The sequence below is a fragment of the Myodes glareolus genome, chromosome 9 (assembly GCF_982192425.1).
Source record: "Myodes glareolus chromosome 9, mMyoGla1.1, whole genome shotgun sequence".
Taxonomy (NCBI): Eukaryota; Metazoa; Chordata; class Mammalia; order Rodentia; family Cricetidae; genus Myodes; species Myodes glareolus.
Genome location: NC_142034.1, coordinates 46,987,518 through 47,007,922, shown reverse-complemented (window position 1 = coordinate 47,007,922; position 20,405 = coordinate 46,987,518). Strand labels below are relative to the sequence as shown.

Sequence of the window (20,405 nt, the reverse complement as noted above, 5' to 3'; positions counted from 1 at the left end):
GTCTTGCTGTTTCAGCTTCACTTTCAACTGAAATCTGGAGTTGCTGGGCTATTCCGTCCTCTGCTTCACATCTCCCTTGCACTAGCCCAGGACGTTTCTATGGAACTGGCATTGTTTGCGGGGCACACTGTTTCCCAGTGATCGAATTTATCACCCAGTTTCAAACTCTATGCCTTTTGACCAGCAGACACGGGGCTTTCCCACTGGGATAGTATGATGAACACACCTGTCCTGACTGTTCACGCGCAGTCTTCTTACCTTCAAATGCCACACACCGCAGAACATTCTCTCCCTGTCTTCAAACTGGTCTTTTTCTAGGTTTGACTGTTTAACTTATACCTCTCCTGGAGAAGTTCCCACCGTAGATAAATACTGATCAGTCATGGAAGCTGCAACCTACGATAGCACCATGGTCACACACATGCGCTTTCAGGGAGGCCACTGGTAACCCAGGGCTGCTGTGGCCAGGAAAACTGCTGTGGAGAATGACAACAGCCCGTCAGCTCCTGGCAGGCCCTAGGCAAGCCCAAGCCAGGCTCACCTGAGAGCAGGAATGTTCAGTCTTTGAGAAAAGGAGGCAGAAGTGAGGGTTCTGATGGGAAGGGCAATTGGGAGGGGACTCAGAGATGTCGCACTGGGCTGGGCATGTGGCTCCGAGGGAGTACTCGTCTAGCACGTGTGTGACTGAGTCCAAATTCTGTCGCTGCAATGGAGGAAAGCAGGCAAACAGTAACATTCGGGCTTGCTTTTTTTTTTTAACAGAATAATTTTAAAATTTTATTTATTATATGCATTGATATTTTGCCTGCATGTATGTCTGTATGAGAGTGTCAGATCCCCTGGAACTGGAATTACAGACAGTTGTGAGCTGTCATATATGTACTGGAAATTGAACCTGGGTCCTCTGAAAGAGCAGCCAGAGCTCTTAACTGCTGAGCCATCTCTCCAGCCCCCCCCCCATCTCTCCAGCCCCCCACCATCTCTCCAGCCCCCTAGGGCTGGCTTTTAACAAAGGACAAACAACTAACAAAAGGAATCATGTGATTGGGAGTGGGGGCTCAATTTCTTCTTCAAAGCACCTTGCAGGGTCAGCAGCATTTTTAGCTTATGACTTAACAAGGGAAAGAAAGTGCCAGGCAGCCTCGCTGGTATCCTGCATGCTTCTGCTGTCATGGACGGGGAATAGAGAAATTACAGACAGTGCAACCTATTAGCTCCCTAATGCCTCGTCCCTGGTGACCAGCGAAGACTTTTTCAGCTTGGTGTTAAATGACTTCCTGTTCACTATTACTTAAGGACAACTTGACACTTTGCATCTAGAAAGTTCTCCGAGTGCTCTGCTTGCTAGGCAATATGTAATTTTCAGATAACTACCCACCTACTGACAGGCATTTCTTCCCTCCCTGACATTCATCTGTGTGCCTATCAGCCCCTCTAAGCCTCTCTGAGTGGGCTGTTGCCCTCACCCAGGGCTTCCATTCCTTGATGGCAGTGGCTTTCTGTACATTGTAGGCCATTTAGAGCACTCCTGTCGTTCATCACCCTTGCCTCCCAGCAGCCAGACAAACATCCCCAAGCAGCAACTTGAGAGGCACTGACCTGGTCCTGCACATTATGTTCCTTTAGGAAAAGACACTCCTCCCAGTCCCCTAGGACCTGGGACAAACCCAACTCACCACCCATAAAATGCAAAGGCTGGTTCTGCCTTTGACTCTCAAGTCAACAGAAACTGTTAAGACGTTTTTTTTTCTCCACTCTCCCTTCCAAACGATGGGCAGGGCTGGGCTGCCGACTCTACACATGCTCCCGGCTCTCTCGGCTCACACACCTGGCACCGTGCATGCACCTGGTTCCACACGTGCACCAGGCTCAGTGCGTGCAACTGGTTCCACACGCACCTGGCTCTGCATGTGCTTTTGCCACAGCACCTCGGTCACAGCGTCACCAACACCTCCTTCCTCCATGTAAGAGCCCATCTGCCCATTTGTTAGCTCACGGTGTTAACACATGGTGAAGTGTTGGGGACACTTGGGCTCCTGTTTTCAGAGACGAGAGTCAATAACAGCATACAAGAGAGCAGTGGCTATTAGAGCCACAAAGAAAACAGAGGGGCTGGTGAGATGACTAGGCTCCCTGTAAAGGCACTTGCTGCAGGAGCCTGGCAACCTGAGTTCAATCCCTAAAGCTTACATAAAAGTAGGAGAGAATTGACTCCGGTGTCCTCTGACCTCCACATACACACATACACACACGTACACACACACACACACACACAGAGAGAGAGAGAGAGAGAGAGAGAGAGAGAGAGAGAGAGAGAGAGATTTTAAGTACATTAGTCAGTCAATAAATAGGGAAACCAAGGCTTGGGAACAATGAGCTCCTGGGTCCATGTTTTTCTCGCCACACAATACTGTCTCCTATAGAAACAGACATAGCCTAGGCAAAAGCCTCCAGAGAGCTCTCTCTGCCCCTCCCCCAAGGCTGCTGGCAGGCCATGGCTAGCACTTGAGAGTCTCCCTCGGAGGGAAAGGGAAGATGGTGGGTTTATTTACAAGCCAAACGAATCTGCTGGTTCAAGGAGAAGGAAAACAAATGGCATTCATTTTTCAGATCCTTGCCACTGGGAAGGACCTCAACATTAGCACTTTATTAACAAGGTCAAAAATCACTCAAAAACTGACGTCCATAAAGGTGGCCAACGAATTCATGCTTTTTCTCTTAAAGGACAGAGAGGCCTGGGGTGTTTAAACACTCAGGCTCATTCTGCAGCGTGTTCACAGGACTCCAGCTGCTGGGCTGGACACATCTTCTGAGAGGCAGGAGGACACACATGCACTTCAGTCAGGAAGAGATGGACCCTTTCTCCTGCTCTGGTGCACTTAACCTCAAACCCAACTCACCACCCATAAAATGTAGGAAAGTAGGCGGGAATGCATTAATTAAACATGCCAGCTCCGTTCCTTCTGCAGTTTAGTCCAGGAAAGAACCCTGGCCTGACTTACACCTCTCATGGAGACACGAGATCAACAGCCAGCTCTGCCTAGACTCCAATTCCAGCACTCCAGCTTCCCTGATGCTAAAATACGGAGAGCAGTCCCGCCCCTCAACAGCAGTTGTGGTGTTCAGGGGAAGCCGACTCAGTGCCTGGAGGCTGTGGACACACCAAAACTGGTTTGATCTGAATCAATTCAGGGTCCTATAAATATTCAGCACGAGTTTTACCCTGGACTTGGTGTCCCCATGCATCGCCAGCTGTCTGGAAGCTGGGCAGTGATACCCAGCAGGGGCTCCGGCCCTTCCTGCCATCTCCCAACACATCCCTAAGTTTTCAGTTCAAGGTTGTGAGTCAAGGTTGAACCCAGACCAAAGGAAGCACTTCTGCTGTCTTCCCACTCCTCGTTGACTTCACCTGCAGCTCCCACAGACACGAAGGAGCAATAGTTGTTTCCCAGCCCCTGTAAACTCTCCATTAGCTCAGTAACTCCGGAGCAGGAAGGCAACAGAAAGTTTCTCACAGGCCAGAGATGGAACCCAGGGCCGCGCACCCACCGGGTAAGTGTTCTGTCACTGAGCTACAACTATGGCCCCTTAAGGAAAAAAATTAACACTGGGGCTGTATCAGCTCAGTCAGAAAAATGCCTGCCTCTCAAGCACGAAGACCTGAAGTCAACCCACGGACCCCATGTAAGATGCTGAGTGTGGTGCTACACACTGTAGTCCCAGTGGGAAAGAGGCTGAGACAGAAGGATTCCTGAAACTCGCTGGCCAGCTTAATCGCTGAGCTCCAGGCTGGAAAAGCATCATAGATATTAGCTATCTACTCCTCTCCTCTATCAGGTGTTTGGTTCTTTTTTAAGGTTTATTTTTATTTTCTGTATATGAATGTTTTATCTGCATGCATGAAAGTATGTGCCTATTAAATCCCTTGTATCTGGGGGTATGAATGGTTGTGAGCGACCATGTGGGTGCCGTACATTGAACCTGGGCCTCTGCAAGAGCAACAAGCGCTCTTAACCCCTGCACCATTCTCCAGTCCCTGGTTTTTGACTAATAGCTCGTTTAACACTCAGGCCAACTCTCGGAACTCTGTGAGCTCCACTTTCTAGATGGACACCAGGTTCAAAGAGGTGAATAATTAATGGGTTTCTTGGGGGAAATGCACAAGGCCCCAAATACCAAAGAAATGATGATGAGAAGGATGGCCCTGACTAAAAGTCAGCCTGTGAGTGGCTTGGCAGGATCTGAACTCAGGCTGTTGCCACAGTCACAGAGTCAGACATCTGCCTTAACTCAAAGGTTAGGATAGCTCCCTCCTGGATTGAGCCCTCAGAACCCCCTAACGACTACCCGTTAACATTCATGTCTCTTCGTCTGTGGAAGAGTTCATTCTCCCTGGACAATAAGGAGTTAAGACTCAGAACTGCAAGCTTTCTCAGTTTTGTGGGCTCGAGTCAGACTTGTAACATTAACTTTAATGTAAATTTTTTTGGACGTGATCCACATAGAATTCCTGCCAAGAATTTTAATAATTAGACAGAATTAGCTCAACCTCTGTCCGGACGTGCCCAGCAACATCTGGTGATCTGACAGGGACCCCGGAGCTGTGCCGAGTCTGGGAAGGGCAACTGGACCTGGGGAGTGCCATGCACTGCAGGTCAGCCCTGCGAGCACCTGCCCCTGTCTACCTGCATCACAGCCTCGGCCCAGCAGCACCTGGGCTGGCTGCGTCCTATCCCACAGCTACCTGGACTAGAGGGAGGGACGTGCAGATTAAGGGACTGTGAAGGGTCAATCATAAAAGACCTTTCCTCAGTCTTTCTACCCCAAGCTGTGGGTGTAACGTATTTATTTTAAGGTCACTTCAGCCCTTGTCCCCATGCTGGTACAGCACAGGGTAGCCAGCCTGTCCATGTGATGGCATTTTGTTAAGGGGGAGTGACTTGCAGTGTGGACTAGTTATCGAAAGGCTACGTTACTCATATCACAGGGATTATAGTAAAGTGATAAAGAGCAGGCCTGGCGTGGCTCTCAGTAGCAGTGTGCTTCTGTAGCATCTGCACAGTCCTGGATTCCATCTCCGGCACCGAGAAGCAAAAATAAAAGGGGCTTCATTTTTGGTTTTGAGACAGAGTCTCCCTAGGTAGCCCAGAGTAGCCTCAAATTCACAATCTTCTTACCTCTACCTCCTGAGTACTGGTACACACACACACACACACACACACACACACACACTTCATCCCTACCCATTTGCTACTCAACAGCTCTGAGTTGCAGCTTCTTCAAATGCAAAGCTGAAGGAAAGTAAAATCTGCCAAGACGTCGTCCCCCTCAGAGCTGCTACAGGGGACGTCGTCCCCCTCAGAGCTGCTACAGGGGCACACACAGCACTGGCCACGAAAGTGGCTGCGGGGCTGTGCACGGCTGATGACGGTTACTATGGCTGCCTTACGTGAGGGCACTATCCTCACAGAGCAGTAGTGCCCAACCCTTGAGCTCTACAAACACTTCCCAGACACCTGCCCTTCCTTCCCTGAGGTGGAAAAACAGAACCAACATCAGTAGTTCCCTAGCAAGCAGGCTTGGAAACAGAGGCTTGAACACCCAATGCAGGGGGATTTCAAGTTCAAGGTCTGCCTGAGCTACAGAGTAAGTTCAAGGCTAGCCTGGGCAACTTAGTAAGAACCTGTTAAACAAACAAATCCCTAGTATTGGTGTCATATTAGAAGCCAGAAACCTTCATTATAAGAAAAAAATCCACTATAGTTTCTGAGTGACAATCAAACTGTTTTTTTTTTTTAAATTGCACTTACATATGTGCATGTCAGTGCAGGTGTCTGTGGAAACCAGAAGAAGTGTCAGGTTTCCTGTGAGCTGCCTGCTGTGGGTGCTGGAAACCGAACCAGGGTCCTTGGGAAGAACAGTCAGCTTTTAGCCACTGAGCCATCTCTCTAGACCTTCAAATTGCTTTTTGTTGGATAGTTGTAAGTGCTGTGGTGGCTGAGTATGGTGGCATTTTGTGGGCAGAAGCATTAGGACCATTACAAATTCTACATATCATAAACAGCCTAGTCTATATAATAATGTACATCCCAGCCAGAGCTATATAGCAAAATTCTGTCTCAGAAAGCAAGTAAACCAACAAACCAATGAAAGATGAAGGAAGGGAGGGAGGGAGGGGCTGGAAAGATGGCTCGGCAGATAAGAGCACTTGCTGCTCTTGAGGACCCAGTTTCAGCTCCCAGCACCTATGTGGACAACCTACAACCACCTGTAACTCCAGTTCCTGGGGATCTGGTGCCCTCTTCTGGCCTCCCAGGATACCGTATGCTGATATGGTGCACATACAGACAAGCATGCACACACACATGTGCACGCACATGCACACACACACACCCACACCAAATTTAAAATACATTATTTTGAGACCTGAGCAATGCGGTGGCGGCGGGAGTGATCTGCTAATGAAACCTCCACCATGAGTCTCCTCAATAAACCCAAGAGTGAGATGACCCCAGAGGAGCTGCAGAAGCAGGACGAGGAGGAATTCAACACAGGCCCCCTCTCGGTGCTCACACAGTCAGTCAAGAACAACACACTAGTGCTCACTAACTGTCGCAACAACAAGAAGCTCCTGGGGCGGGTGAAGGCCTTTGACAGGCACTGCAACATGATGCTGGAGAATGTGAAGGAGATGTGGACTGAGGTCCCCAAGAGTAGCAAGGGCAAGAAGAAGTCCAAGCCTGTCAACAAGGACCACTACATCTCCAAGATGTTCCTGTACGGGGACTCAGTCATCGTGGTGCTACGGAACCCGCTCATTGCCGGCAAGTAGAGTAGAGGCCTCTTCCTTCCACGAGAGCCTGCTCTCCCTGCCCTGTCGAGCCCTGCCCAATGGGATGGAAATAAAACCCTGTGTTTTTTTGTTGTTTTGTCTAAAAAACAAAGAAGAGCATCTTGATTGAAAAGCATACCACTGGTCATGGTCAGCAAATTCTGGAGGGAGCCAGCAAAGGGGACATGACGGTACAAAGGACTCATCTGAAAGGAGTTAATTAAGGAGGAAGACATCCGCTCCCACCCCTACTCATCCTCTTCCTGCTGCCTCTGCATCTACGACACCCAGAAAATTACCTATTAATTTAGATGATTGTTTCTGCCTGCAATATTTTAGGAAGAAATTTGGGGAAGAAAATTGAAAGTCTAAATATTTCTTACTAACTGAACAAAAGACCTATTATACCCTCCCCATCTTTTATGGAATAGAGACAGCAATGCAAGCTTGGAGCAGCAATTAAGTGCCTAAGTGCCTAGTGATCATTTTATGAAGGGAAACTTAAAGAAAGAAAAAAAGCTTTTGTCTCCAAGAATTAACCGTAGAGCTGGAGTGTACTTAGCGGGAGACTGTTTGCCCAGCATGCACAGGGGCCCCCAATACCACAAGGGGAGAATTAGCTGTAGCTTAGAGAACACACAGTGCTTGACACTAACGCCCTCCAGGAAGAGGAGGACAGAACACCAGCTCTAGAGGAGCTCATGAACACCGTCAACAACAGCATCCTCACCTACAGCCAAAATCACCCTTCCTCACCGGTGCCCACAGGATCCTCACCGGTGCCCACGGGATCCTCAACAGTGTCTATGGGATCCTCACCGGTGCCCACGGGATCCTCACCGGTGCCCACGGGATCCTCACCGGTGCCCACGGGGTCCTCACGGGTGTCTCACGGGATCCTCGCGGGTGCCCACGGGATCCTCGCGGGTGCCCACGGGATCCTCGCGGGTGCCCACTGGATCCTCACCAGTGTCTCACAAAGGGGAGGAAGAGGGAATGCAGCTTGCACATCCAGATCCGTGTTGGGGAATCCTTATCAACAGAACTTCTCCAGGTTTATCTAGTACCTGTTAAGGGTGCATTTGTTACTTTCTCACTAATGTGACAAAACACCCTAAGAAAGCACCTTCAGGAAGGACGAGTTTGTTTTAGCTCACAGTCTGAGAGTAGAGTCCCTCATGGACAGCATGGTGATAAGAAGATGGGGCAGCTGGTCATGTTGTATCCATCCCTACTTCTGCCGGCCAAGTCCCACCCCCTAAAGGTTCCACAGCCTCCAAAAAGAGCATCCCAATTGAAGAACATGTACCCAAAGCATGAACCTGTGGGGACAACTCAGACATAAACTATAACAGGAGCTGGGTCTGTCTCCAACGCCTCACCTCTCCCTTCTCTCTGCCTGCGCCCTGGCAGCTACGAGGTGAGCTGCTTGCCTCCATCATACAGGTTGTCCCCTTTCCCTCAAGGACATGCTGCGTCACAGCGGGTCCCAAAGCAACAGGGCCAAATAGCCATCAAATGAATTATTTGAAACTGGGAGCCAAAATGAATCTTTCTTCATTTTTTTCTCACGTTTTGTCACAGTGACCTATGTGACAAAACCTTCAGCAGAAACCTTCACAGCTAAACCTGCATAGTACAGGGCAGAGTGGTCCGCAACACAGGTCACTCCCTGGGGAGGCCTGCAGGGTCAGCAGAAAGCTCCTTCAGTCACGAGGGAACAGAAGAACACTGTGAGTAAACCAAACCTCAAAAGCAAAAGGGGTCTAGAAAGCCTGGAAAATCTTTGGATGTTAAAAGAGATCACGTCTTAGTCAGGAGGTGGTGGCACACACCTTTAATCCCAGCACTTGAGAGGCAGAGGCAGGCCGATCTCTGTGAGTTTGAGGCCAGCCTGGTCTACAGAGTGAGTTCCAGGTCAGCCAGGGTTGTTATACAGAAAAACCCTGTCTTAAAAACAACAAAAAACAAAGAAAGGGAGAGAGAGAAAGGGGGGGAGGGGAATCACATTTTAAAAATTGTAAACCAGTCTAGAACTTTTAATGAATTCACTGCCAGCAATTCTGCTGTTCAGAAGAGAACATATATCAAAATAGTTTAAGTCACAGAAAAAAAGAAATTGTACAAGTCTCAGATTTGGGACTAATAAGATGGCTCAGTAGTTAAAAGTGCCACCAAGCTGATGACCTGCTCAATCCCCAAGAGAAAACCAATTCCCCCAGGTTGTCACACACACACACACACACACACACACACACACACACACACACACACACACACATTTTAAAACATCCTGGAGGATTTTTGTCTTTCTGTTTTAACATCTTTAAGGCATGGTAAAATTTAACAATGCAAATGCTCCTTCCCTATGCTCCTAGCTCTCTGGATGCAGAGGCAGGAGGATTATGAAAACATGGCTAACCTGAGCTCTATGGACCAAATTCCGAGGCTGGGCTGTGGTGCACGCCTTTAATCCCAGCACTGTGGGAGGCAGAGACAGGTGGATCCCTATGAGTTCATGGCCAACCAGGTCTATACAGCAAGTTCCTGACCAGCCAGCACTACATAACAAGACTAAACTAGCCACAACAAAAATACTCACATACAAATATCTCCCGATCCTACTGGAATCCTAGAATGCGCCACTATTCAGTATCAAAGAGTAGAAGACATTGTATTCCTTTCTCAGTGATACCAAAGGGACGGAGTTATTGTGTGCCTTTGAATACAGCCTCTAAATAACATTTTGACAGCCCTGCACTCAAGAGAGAAACAATAAAGGCATGGAGACCCTGCTGTGAAACTGACTGCACACAGAACCCAGCGCTGCTCTGTTCCTGCTGTGGTTTGGCGGGGATGAAACACGAAGGTTTGATAGCTAGGTTCCAAAGGACACGAGTCTTGAACTCCCGTGGGGACCGCAGATGAAGGGGGTTAACACAAAGCAGCTCACAGCAAATGACACCTGTCTTAGGAGATGTTAGCAAGTGATGCCCCTCCAAGGGCTACATCTCTACAGATATTGTACAACAGCATCTCTGAGATATTCCCACCATGCAGGCAGGTTACTCGATAAGAGAAAAATCATCTTAAATGGCATTTTACCTACCCACTGGGAAGCGTTCCCAGAGAAGATGAACAAAAACCAGTGTTTCTTCTAAGGAGTCCGGTTCCAGGTTGTAACCGCATGCCACATCTTTTAAATCAAACAACCCATGACTCCAATTCTAATCTTTCTAAGTGGCATGGATCGATGGTGAAATGTCTTCCAAATGCTGTGGGAATGTCTTTAAAGCCCCCAGAGCATGATGCTGTTTTTTTCTTTTTCTTCTTTTTAAGGAATTTATCATTGGTTCCAAGTTAAGCATTCAGTTGCTACAAATACTCAGAATTGATGATTTTTTTTTCAAAAAATACTTTCTACACACAATAATATTGCTTTGATGAATGGAGGCCAACAAATGTGGCCAGTATTGTTTCCAGATTCTTCTGGCAATCCTATTGCCTGTGAGGGTCAGGGCAATCATTTCTGCCCTCGATTACTTCATCTGTAGTCACTTGCAAACTCAGACTGGCTTTTTCACGTAGAAACAGGAAGGGGGTTCATCTGGGCGCCTCTGATCCGCTGTCGAATGGGCAATGTAGGCGGGGCCTTTAGTCTTTCCCACACAGCCTCACTGAGCGCTAGTGCAGACCAACAAAAAAAAAAAAAAACAAAAAGCTCCCCGGCTGGCAGAAGTCCTGGGGAGGTCAGCGTTCACATTCTGAGGGGCTCTGGACCTAAAGAAAGTGCCCTTCTCACGCTTATCGTTTTTAGTTTTAAAGAAGATTTTTAAAGTATATTGCCAGTTAACTCCATTCTGCGTACTCTCAAAGGACTCTGAGTTCCCACCATACATGTGTGTTCAATTTTATTGCTCTGCACTCGGTATGTAGCTTTGAGACTGTTCAAGGCATTTTTTTTTTTTTTGTGAACATTATGTTTCTGTCTCCCCCGTGGTACCCAAGATTTTTGTTTTGTTTTTGTTTTTCGAGACACGGTTTCTCTGTGTAGCCCTGGCTATCCTGGAACTTGCTCTATAGACCAGGCTGGCCTTGAGCTCAGAGTTCAGCCTGCCTCTGCCTCCCAAGTGCTGAGATTAAAGACACGAGTCACCAATGCCCCACCTACCCTAAACTTTTAACAATAAAAGCCAGGCCTTGCCTTCTCTTTGAGATTTTTTTTAACTATGACTACATTAAGTCTATAAATTAATTAATTTTTGTAATTTTTCCTAATTATAAACACAAAAATAAACATGGCAAAAATTTTCATGTTAAATTCTTTTTGTCTCCCCAGATCCTAGTTCAACTCTCAGAAGCAACCCCCTTATTAGCTTCTTATATAGCTGGTCCTGCATACAAAATACACACATACACACACACACACACACACACACACACACACACACGTGCGCGCGCGCGTATAATTACCCTTTGCCTTAACCTTTTAAATAGTTAAGCCAGTTACCAACTTATTACTGCTAGGCTGACAAAGAAAAAACATTTAAAGATCACAGATTTAGGGCTGGAGAGATGGCTCGGTAGTTCAGAGCACTGGCTGTTCTTGCTGAGGGACCCTGGCTCAGCTGCCAGCACCCATGGCAGCTCACAAGCACCTGTAGCTCCAGGTCCAGAGGATCCAAAGCTCTCTTCTCCACCCGTCTGGCATCAGGCACACACAGCAGGTAAAACACTCATGCAGGCAGAACACCCACAGATAGAAAAAATTTTTTAAAAGGTCACAAAACCATTTGCATATATAGGTGAGACAACAAAGTATGTATCTAGGGCTGAGAGATGCTTATCTTTTACTGAACAAACAGGATTCCACTCTGTGGACACACTATAATTTAAAGAGACTTCTTTATCCTCTCTCAATTCAGGAATCAAACCCAGGGCCTTCTGCATGGGGTGCAAGTGCGTTAGCGCTGTGGTCTGCCCCCAGTTCACTAGCAAATCCACACCCAAGGCCTTCTGCATGGGGTGCAAGCGTGTTAGCACTGTGTTCCACCCCCAGCTCACTAGCAAATCCTTTACTAACAGGCACGTCTGCTCCACAGTTTCTTTCAGCTGCAAATGTTGCTTCCATAAACACTTTGAACATTCCACATCTATGAACATTGCTGTAGACACTTTTGTTTATATTTGTAAGATGTGTTGGATAAACCCCTAGAAATTGGACTAGTAGTTCAGATTACATAGATTTTTAATTCTGAGCAGTGTTGCCAAAGAATTCGTGTCAGTTTATGCTCTACCCGTGCGCGCCTGCCTCTACAGACTCTTGCCAGCTCTGTATGTCATCAAATGCTCCTTTTGCCAACCCAATAGTCACATATTGTATTTCATTAGTTACACTTCTTTCATTCTAAGTGGAACCAGGTATCTTTTATAAGTAGGTTTATATTTCTTTGTTCAAATTCTTTACTCAAATTGACTTTAAAAGCCTTCAATGCCTCAAGGAAAAAAAAAAAAAACAGAAAACCAAGCAGTCCCAATCTCTGTCATATATGTTAGAAATATCCTTCCCAACCCTTGGTTTATCATTTGATCTGGTTTTTGACATTCTGAACATATGGAAGATTTATGTTGGAGTTACCCCGTTTATGGTCACCAGAACAATCTGGATAAACGTTCTGAACACAAATACCATCATCTCTCGGGATCCACAGGGGATGGATTCCCCAGTGCAGGAAATACCCAACTCTGGAGACATTCAAGTGCTTCATATAAAATGACATCATGCTCTCACGTGCCCCAAAATACTTTAATCTCCCATCTCCCAAAATACCTTAATCCTCTCTAAATTATTTACAATGCTTAATACAATGGAAAATACTATGGATGTGGTTTTATTGTTAAACAAATGCTGGTAAGAAAAAATCTGTTCATGCTGTACAGATGAGATTTTCTCTCCATTTATCTTTTTTTTTTTTCCCTTGTTTTCCTAGACACTGTCTCACGCTGAGAACTCACTATGTAGCTGGGCTGGCCATAGACTGTCATCAATCCTCCTGCTTCAGCCTCTCAAATTCTGGGATCACAGATTAAAAACTACCAGGTCCTTAGCCGAGCGGTAGTGGTACACGTCTTTAATCCTGGCACTTGGAAGGCAGAGGCAGGTGAATCTCTGTGAGTTCAAGGCTAGCCTGGTCTGCAGAGTGAGTTCCAGGATAGCACAGAGAAACCCTGTCTTGAAGAAGAAAACAAAAAATGTTCCAAACAAAACAAAACCTACCAGGTCCTTCAGTAAGTCTCTACACATCTTCGACCTGACACTTGTTGAATCAAGAATGTGAAGACTGTACGCGCTAACTTCTTTTCAGAGAGAAGTGGTTGAAGAGAAAATGTAGAATCACCAAAAATCCTTCCCTTGGTTTTATAAAATACGGAAGAGCAAACAGCTACTAATCAAGACACTGCCAGGACCCTGTAAGACCAGTCATCAAGAGGACATCCGAAGGCTGTATGTAGCTCCCATTGGTAAACTGCTTGCCGAGCATGCATGAAGCCTTGGCTTCAATCTCCCAACACATAAAACCAGATGTGGTGGAGTACACTTGCATTTCTGGAGGTGGAGGAATGAGGATCAGTTCAAGTCATCCTCAGTTAAAATGGGTGTTTGAAGTTAGCAGTCTGGACTATGCAAGACCTCATCTATTAAAAATAATAATCAAGGGGCTGGAGAGATGGCTCAGCAGTTAAGATCATTGGCTGTTCTTCCAGAGGACCTGGGTTCAATTCCCAGCGTTCACAACCATCTATAATGAGATCTGGTGCCCTCTTCTGGCCTGCAGGCATACATACAGACAGAACATTATATATGTAATAAATAAATAATCAAGAAAGAGTTTTTAAAAATAGTTAAAATAAATAGTTTTTAAAAACAATAATCAAATAAAACAAAAATAACATCTGAAGACCTACCTCTGGAACAGCAAGGTTTCCTGGCTGCATTTTGGAAATCCATTTGCTTATCAGCTTTCTGGTTTCCAGTGCTCTCTTTGCCTCAAGACCTTGGCCCTTAGCTTAGCTGATTCAAAACAGAAGTGATTACAGATAAAGCTTTTGGCCCTTATCCTGCCTCTAGAGACTGTAGGACACAAGCCAGTACACATGGGGAAGGAAGATTTGGTCAGGGTGCCAGCGATACCACGGCTCAACACGAAAACAAAGGAGAAAGTAAAATGGAATATGTGCTCTAATGCCCACGATGTCCACGCACCCTGAGCAGATGACAGACGTCGTCACAGAACTCTTCTGGCCTGGCATCTTTTCCTTGGTCCTTCCAGTAGTAGGAACAGGTATTACTTCCACTACTACCGAAAACAGTGGCAAACCAGGAGATGGCTCAAGTGGGTGCAAGCATAAAGACTCGAGCTGGGGTCCCCAGAAACCATGTAAAGTCTGGGCATGTCAGGGCTCAGTGAGAATCCTAGTGCTACATAGTAGAGACAGGTGATCCTGGGGGGCCCTGGCCAGCCAATGTAGTTAAAAAAGATTAGCGCCAGCTTCATAGGTTGTCTCAAAAGGTGAGGTGGAGAAAAATGGAGGAAGAGACATGCCATGTACACACGAGAAGCAATTCTCACGGTCCATCTTGTTCTACCTGGGGTTTAAACTCAAGCTGTCAGGATTAGTGGTAAGTGAACTCACAGAGATCTGCCTCAGCCTACTGAGTGCTGGGATTAAAAGCATGTATGTGCCACCATGCCTGGCCTTCCACTAAGCTATCTTGATGGCCCATTCCATCTTAATTTTGAGACAGAGTCTCTCACTGAACAGGGGGTTTGACAGATTTGGCTAGACCAGTTTGCCAGCAAGTCTCAGGGATCCTCCTGTCTTCACTTCCCCACACTGGGATTTTACCGCCACACACGGCATTTCTTTTTCTTTCTTTCTTTCTTTCTTTTTTTTTTTTTTTTTTTTTTTTTGAGCCTGTCCTGGAACTTACTCTGTAGACCAGGCTGGCCTTGACCTCAGAGGTCTACCTGTCTCTGCCTCCTAAGTGCTAGGATTAAAGGTGTGTGCCACACCACTGCCCGGCTACACATGGCTTTTGCACAAGTACTGGAAATCAAACTAAGGTTCCCATATTGAGCAGCAAGCACTTTAACCAGATCCCTGTCTCCTAATTTTACTTAATTATTTGACCCAGGTTCAATTCCCAGCATTCACATGGCAGCTCAAAACTGTCTTTAACTCCACTTCCAGGGGATCTGACACCCTCACACAGACGTACATGCAGGTCAAACACCAATGCACGCACACACACACACACACACAAACACACACACAAAAAAAAAAAGAAAAGAAAAGAAAAGAAAGAAAGAAAAGTTTCCTAAGTGTCTGCCATCTATCTGGATTTTATTACAATATTAATATAAAATAAAATTAAAGAGATCTCAGGATATGGTTAAATGAAAGTCCCTGCTGAAAAAACACGAACTTGCACTCAATTAGATAACGGGTACCCCCAGGGCTGGAAACTGAACATGACAATAAGCTAAGCAAGGGGACAGATTCCAGGATAAGCAAGTGAGGCCCAAGCCAGTGAGCACTCACAGGTCAGAGCTGACGTCCAGGCTCATCCACATACCCACAACTTGTTTTATCCTTGTCCCTTGGAGTTTTGGTCTCCAAGCAATCAGCTCTGTGTTTTTATTTCTATGCTCAATTTTAAACCGCATTGTAAAAAAAGCACTTCTTGAAAGGCAAAGATCGGGAGGAGAAATACTGACGCTCTTAAGAGCCCCAGTCTAGCTGCCAGAGCATTGTTTTAGTCAAATGTCAAATGAAAGGGGAGAAGCAGAATGGTGATTTTATTTGAATTGCTTCCAAAGAAAAGTAACCGCCGGCAAAACTCGAGGCCCACTCTGCTGGAAACCCTGGCATGTCGACAACAGAAATGGAAGCAGAAAATTGCATCTTCCAGAAAGCACGGCATCAAACAGAAGCAACCACAAGGAGTGATAAGCACCGCGGTCCCTGTGGCTCGGGATGCGTCTTAGCCTTTTCTGCTCTCACCCCGCTGAAGTGAAATGAGCTTAGAACACAACCTTCCCTTGCAGGGGCTTTTGGAAATGACTAAAGGTTAACGCTCTTGTTTTAAGTAAGATCAACGTATTAAATTTCAAGTTTACCGAACTGAAAAAAAAAAAAAAACAGGCAATGAAACAAACATCCAAAACTTTAAAACTAAGGAAGGCCGAGAATGTAGCTCAGTGTTGGAGCATGCACGCATGTGCAAGGTCCTGGGTTAAAATCTCAGTCCTGTTCTATGACAAAACCCCTACAAATCAAATCAAACCAGAAGGATTCCAGGAAGTGGACAGAAGACAGTCCCTCCTGGTGACCGCGAAATTACACCCCAGCTACCTGAGCTACCAAGCACCCAAAGACCCCCCAGTTTGCACTGTCCCGAGCACTGCGCAGCAGGAAGGCCTACAGTACGCTCATAAATTATAGCAGCCAACAGGCGTCAAGGCTGGTCACCACTCTAATCTCTTCCTTGGAAGTTTGCAAACCAAGCTGCAGGCAGATCTTTTCAGTGGTCTTTATCTTTGGCCATGAATCACATTTATTAGACACTCCTGTGTATTCTGAGATACATGCCGGAGTAACAAATCAAACCGACTTTGCCTCCAACGGAATGGCTGGTTCGCGTGAACATGGCGACGGGGTGCTCCGTGTCTGTGGCTCCAAGTCTCTGAATACCTGAAACTAAAGTCAGGCCCCAGGTGACATTTGTGGCAACCGCCCAGCTCTGACTGGCCCTCCTGAGCCTGCCCCTACTCTTTCTGATCAGGCCACCATCTTACTTCTGAGGTATGCCACTCTCTGTCCTTTCTGAACTTGAGGGCTGATGATGACTACAGGCCGTCAAGGACTTGGCACACACCCACCTCACTATTTCACCTACTGTAGAAGGATTTTCCTGCTCTGTTCAATGTCCTGGAGAAAAAGACCCAGGTCCCACCTCTGTAAGAGAATGTCACTGGTGATACAGGAAGGAGGGGCTAATGTTCCTTTTTAAAAAATTGTTTATATTATTTTATCTTATGGAAGGCTTCAGTATGCAGCCCAGGCTGGCCTCAAACTTAGATCCTCCTGCTTTAGCCTTCTGAGTGCTAAAATTGCAGGCAGAGGCCACCAAGCCCAGCTTCTGAGGCTGCAAGAACATGATGGCTAAGCTTAGTCTCAGGGACACAGAACAGACAAGGGTGGAACTCACATCCCAAACAAAGGGAAGAGCACGCAAGTGGTGGAAAATGTTGACATGCTGGCATCGGCTCTTCATGAATAATAAGACAAAGTTTATGGAGCTCTTGCTTCATGGAAAGGGCCTGGCACACAACAGGAATTCACTTATAGCTTAAGTGAAGAATCGCTGTCATTTAAAACAAAACAAAACAAGGTTCGTGTCTAAATCAGCAAACAGCCTATATAAAGACGAGCCAAAAGCAAACAAACGAGCCACCAGAAAACACACTGTCACCTCTCCTCAAACACCAGGGCCTTTTCTTTTCTTGTAATCAAAGAATGAAAAGGGGGTTGTGCTGGACCTGGTCTTTTGTGCCACAAACACAGATGCCAAACTCAGGGCCAGACGGCTGGTCTTGATGAAGGTTATTTTCTTTTGTTACATTCCGTCAGGGGGAAAGTGAGAGAAGATGGCAGCTTAAATACTCCCTAAATCCAGCCAGAGAAAAGGCAACGCTGGGATGAAAAGCCCTGGTGAGACCTGGGCCCCTCTAGTTTTCTTTCTCCTTCCCCACAGCCTCTTCTCTCCCCAGCTTTCTCCGCTGCTCCTTGCGGGTGGATTTCTGTTCTTAGGTGATGTGGCCTAATGGTCATCTTCTCTCCATAAGGCTACCAATGCATTCTCATGGCAAAGTCCACTCTGCCACCTGGAAGCACCACCCTCCACTCTTCAGGGAATGGCCCCCTCACTTCTCCTGGCTCTCACACTTGTGCCTCTGCCCATCCCCAAAGGCTGAGACTGCCAGGGGCACTCTTGGCCTTTTTTTATTTATAGGTGAACTCATCTACGCCCCAACTCAGACAATACCTGGATCGCTCATGACCTCACACACGGCTCACGTGGTGTCTCTTCTGGACTCAGTCCGCCCCACTGTCTCTGCCTGCTTACACCCAGGGGACTCTCCAAGTTATGGGCTCCCTGAACTCACTCTGCCTCTGTGTCTTCACCACAGGCAAGGAGTCCTCAAAGCGGAGCCTCTGTCCAGTTGTTTAACGTATCCCCAATGGGTACTTTTCCAGTATTCAGTATGGGAAAGTCATGTCAATAGCCATTAGGTGGGCGTGAGGACTTTTGCCAGGCCCATCTCATCTAATCCCAAGAACCCTGAGGTACGCACTAGCAATCACCATTACCTAAGTGAGTTAAGCAAGACTGCCAGCAGCATAGCTCCACCTCCCAAATGATAGGCTGGCATGACGTAGCAGCAATGGCTATCTGCACTGCAGCCTTTAAGGAGACTTTAGATAAGGCTGGAGGAAACGGGAGCTCCAGGCCATTTCCACACACGACCTAAAGCCTTACTCTATTCAGCACCTCATTCCAGAAGAGTCTCAGATTCTTATGTGGGATGTGCTTCCTAACACATCCCTTTTTACTCCCCGCCCCCCCGGGATTAGGGTCCTGCATCTCTGGTCACCTGGGTTTCACCTGGCACCCTGCCACATTAATCCCTTCTTTCATAGCCTGGCTAAGCCTGAAAACCCCCACTTATAAAGCTATTCTCAAAATTCACAAAATTATTCTCAAAATTCTACCAGTAGGGGTTCATTTGGATGAACTGGATCATCTCAGAAGGAAATATAAAAGAATAAAAACTGTCTGGGTGGTGGTGGTGCACACCTTTAATCCCAGCATTCAGGAGGCAGAGGCAGGCAGATCTCTGAGTTTGAGGCCAGCCTTGTCTACAGAGTGAGTTCCAGGACAGCCAGGGCTACACAGAGAAGCCTGTCTTGAAAAACCAAAAACCAAAACAAAACTAATTTAAGAGGAAAAAGAAAAACTTAAGGATAAAAATTCACAGACTGTCCACACAATGTCAAATTATCACCTGCCGAAAAATGCACCAGGATCAGACAGTCCATGGATAATTTCTTTCCAGTTTCTAAGAAACAATAATTACCATGCTATTTAAATGATTCTAAAGCCCCCCCAAAAAATTCTACAGAAAGTATGTATTATTTCAAAAATTAAAAACATACTAAATGTATTAACTTTCAGGTTTTTAAAATTATTTTTATTTATGTGTGTGTATGTCTGTATACCACATGTATGTATTGGATCCCCTAGAACTGGAATTACAAGTGATGTCAGGCCACTCGTCACGGGTGCTGGGACCTGAACTTGGTTCTTCTGGAAGAGTAGCAAATGGTAATCTTAACCATAGAGCCATCTCTCCAGCCCCTAAAGTATTTTTATAGACAACTGATTTCTTAAATGTATTTATTTATTTGGGTGTAGGCATATGCACATGCATATGTGTTATGTCATGGTACAGAAGGAAAGCAGCAGACAACTTGAAGGAGTTAGTTCTGTCCTTTACACAGATTCCTGGGATGAAACTGCGGACATCAGGTTTGATCGCAGGCATCTCCACCCACTGAGTCATTTTGCTGACCCCAGTCGCATCTTTTAATATACACTTAAAGGGGGTGGGGACTGAAGAGATGGCTCAGTGGTTAAGAGCACTGGCTGCTCTTCCAGAGGACCTGGTTTGATTCCCAGCACCCACATGGCAGCTCACAACCATCTGTAACTCCAGTTTCAGAGGATCTGACACCCTCTCTGGTTTCCATGGGTACCAGACATACATGGTACACATTAGGCAAAGCACTCTTTCACATAAATAAAATAATTGTTTTGTTTTTGAGGCTGGCTATTCATGGCTGTCAGCGTGACTCTATCTGGAATGAACTACAATCCAGAAAGGAAGGGCACACCTGTGATCTGGATGAGAGGCGGAAAGAGGACATGCCTTTGAGCCGGATCTTGAGACTGGAAAGCACAGGCTTTTGACCCGGATCTTGAGGTGGAATGACACACACCTTTAATTCCAAATTTTGAGGTGAGAAGGCACACCTTTAATCCAGGCCACACCTTCTGCTGGAAGCCGATGTAAGGACAAGGGAAGAAGGAAGGGTTTGCTCTTCGCCTGCTTGGCCTCGCCTTGCTAGCGCATCCATTTCTTTACTTTTCTTTCTTTCCTTCCTATCTTCCTTCTTTCCTTCATTCCTTCCTTTTTTGTTTCTTGAGACAGGGTTTCTCTGTGTAACAGCCCTGGCTGTCCTGAAATCACTTTGTAGACCAGGCTGGCCTCAAATTCACAGAGATCCGTCTGTCTCTGCCTCCTGAATACTGGGATTAAAGGCATGCACCACCACTGCCCAGCCATATCCATTTCTTTAATGGCATTGAGCCCACTTCTTCGGGCTTCCAGCATATTCAGAAGACCAGTTGAGACACCCAGCCTCATAGGACTACCAACTTCTAGAT

At 46.5% G+C, this 20,405-nt stretch overlaps 1 protein-coding gene and 1 pseudogene across 1 annotated transcript in view; one reads left to right on the top strand and one right to left on the bottom strand.

Moving 5' to 3' along the window:
* The window catches only part of Nxn (nucleoredoxin), a 144,037-nt gene that overhangs the window by 66,291 nt on the left and 57,341 nt on the right, over positions 1–20,405 (bottom strand). The gene's annotated exons all lie outside the window — the stretch shown is intronic.
* LOC125390828 (small nuclear ribonucleoprotein Sm D2 pseudogene) lies at positions 6,470–6,832 on the top strand (annotated as a pseudogene).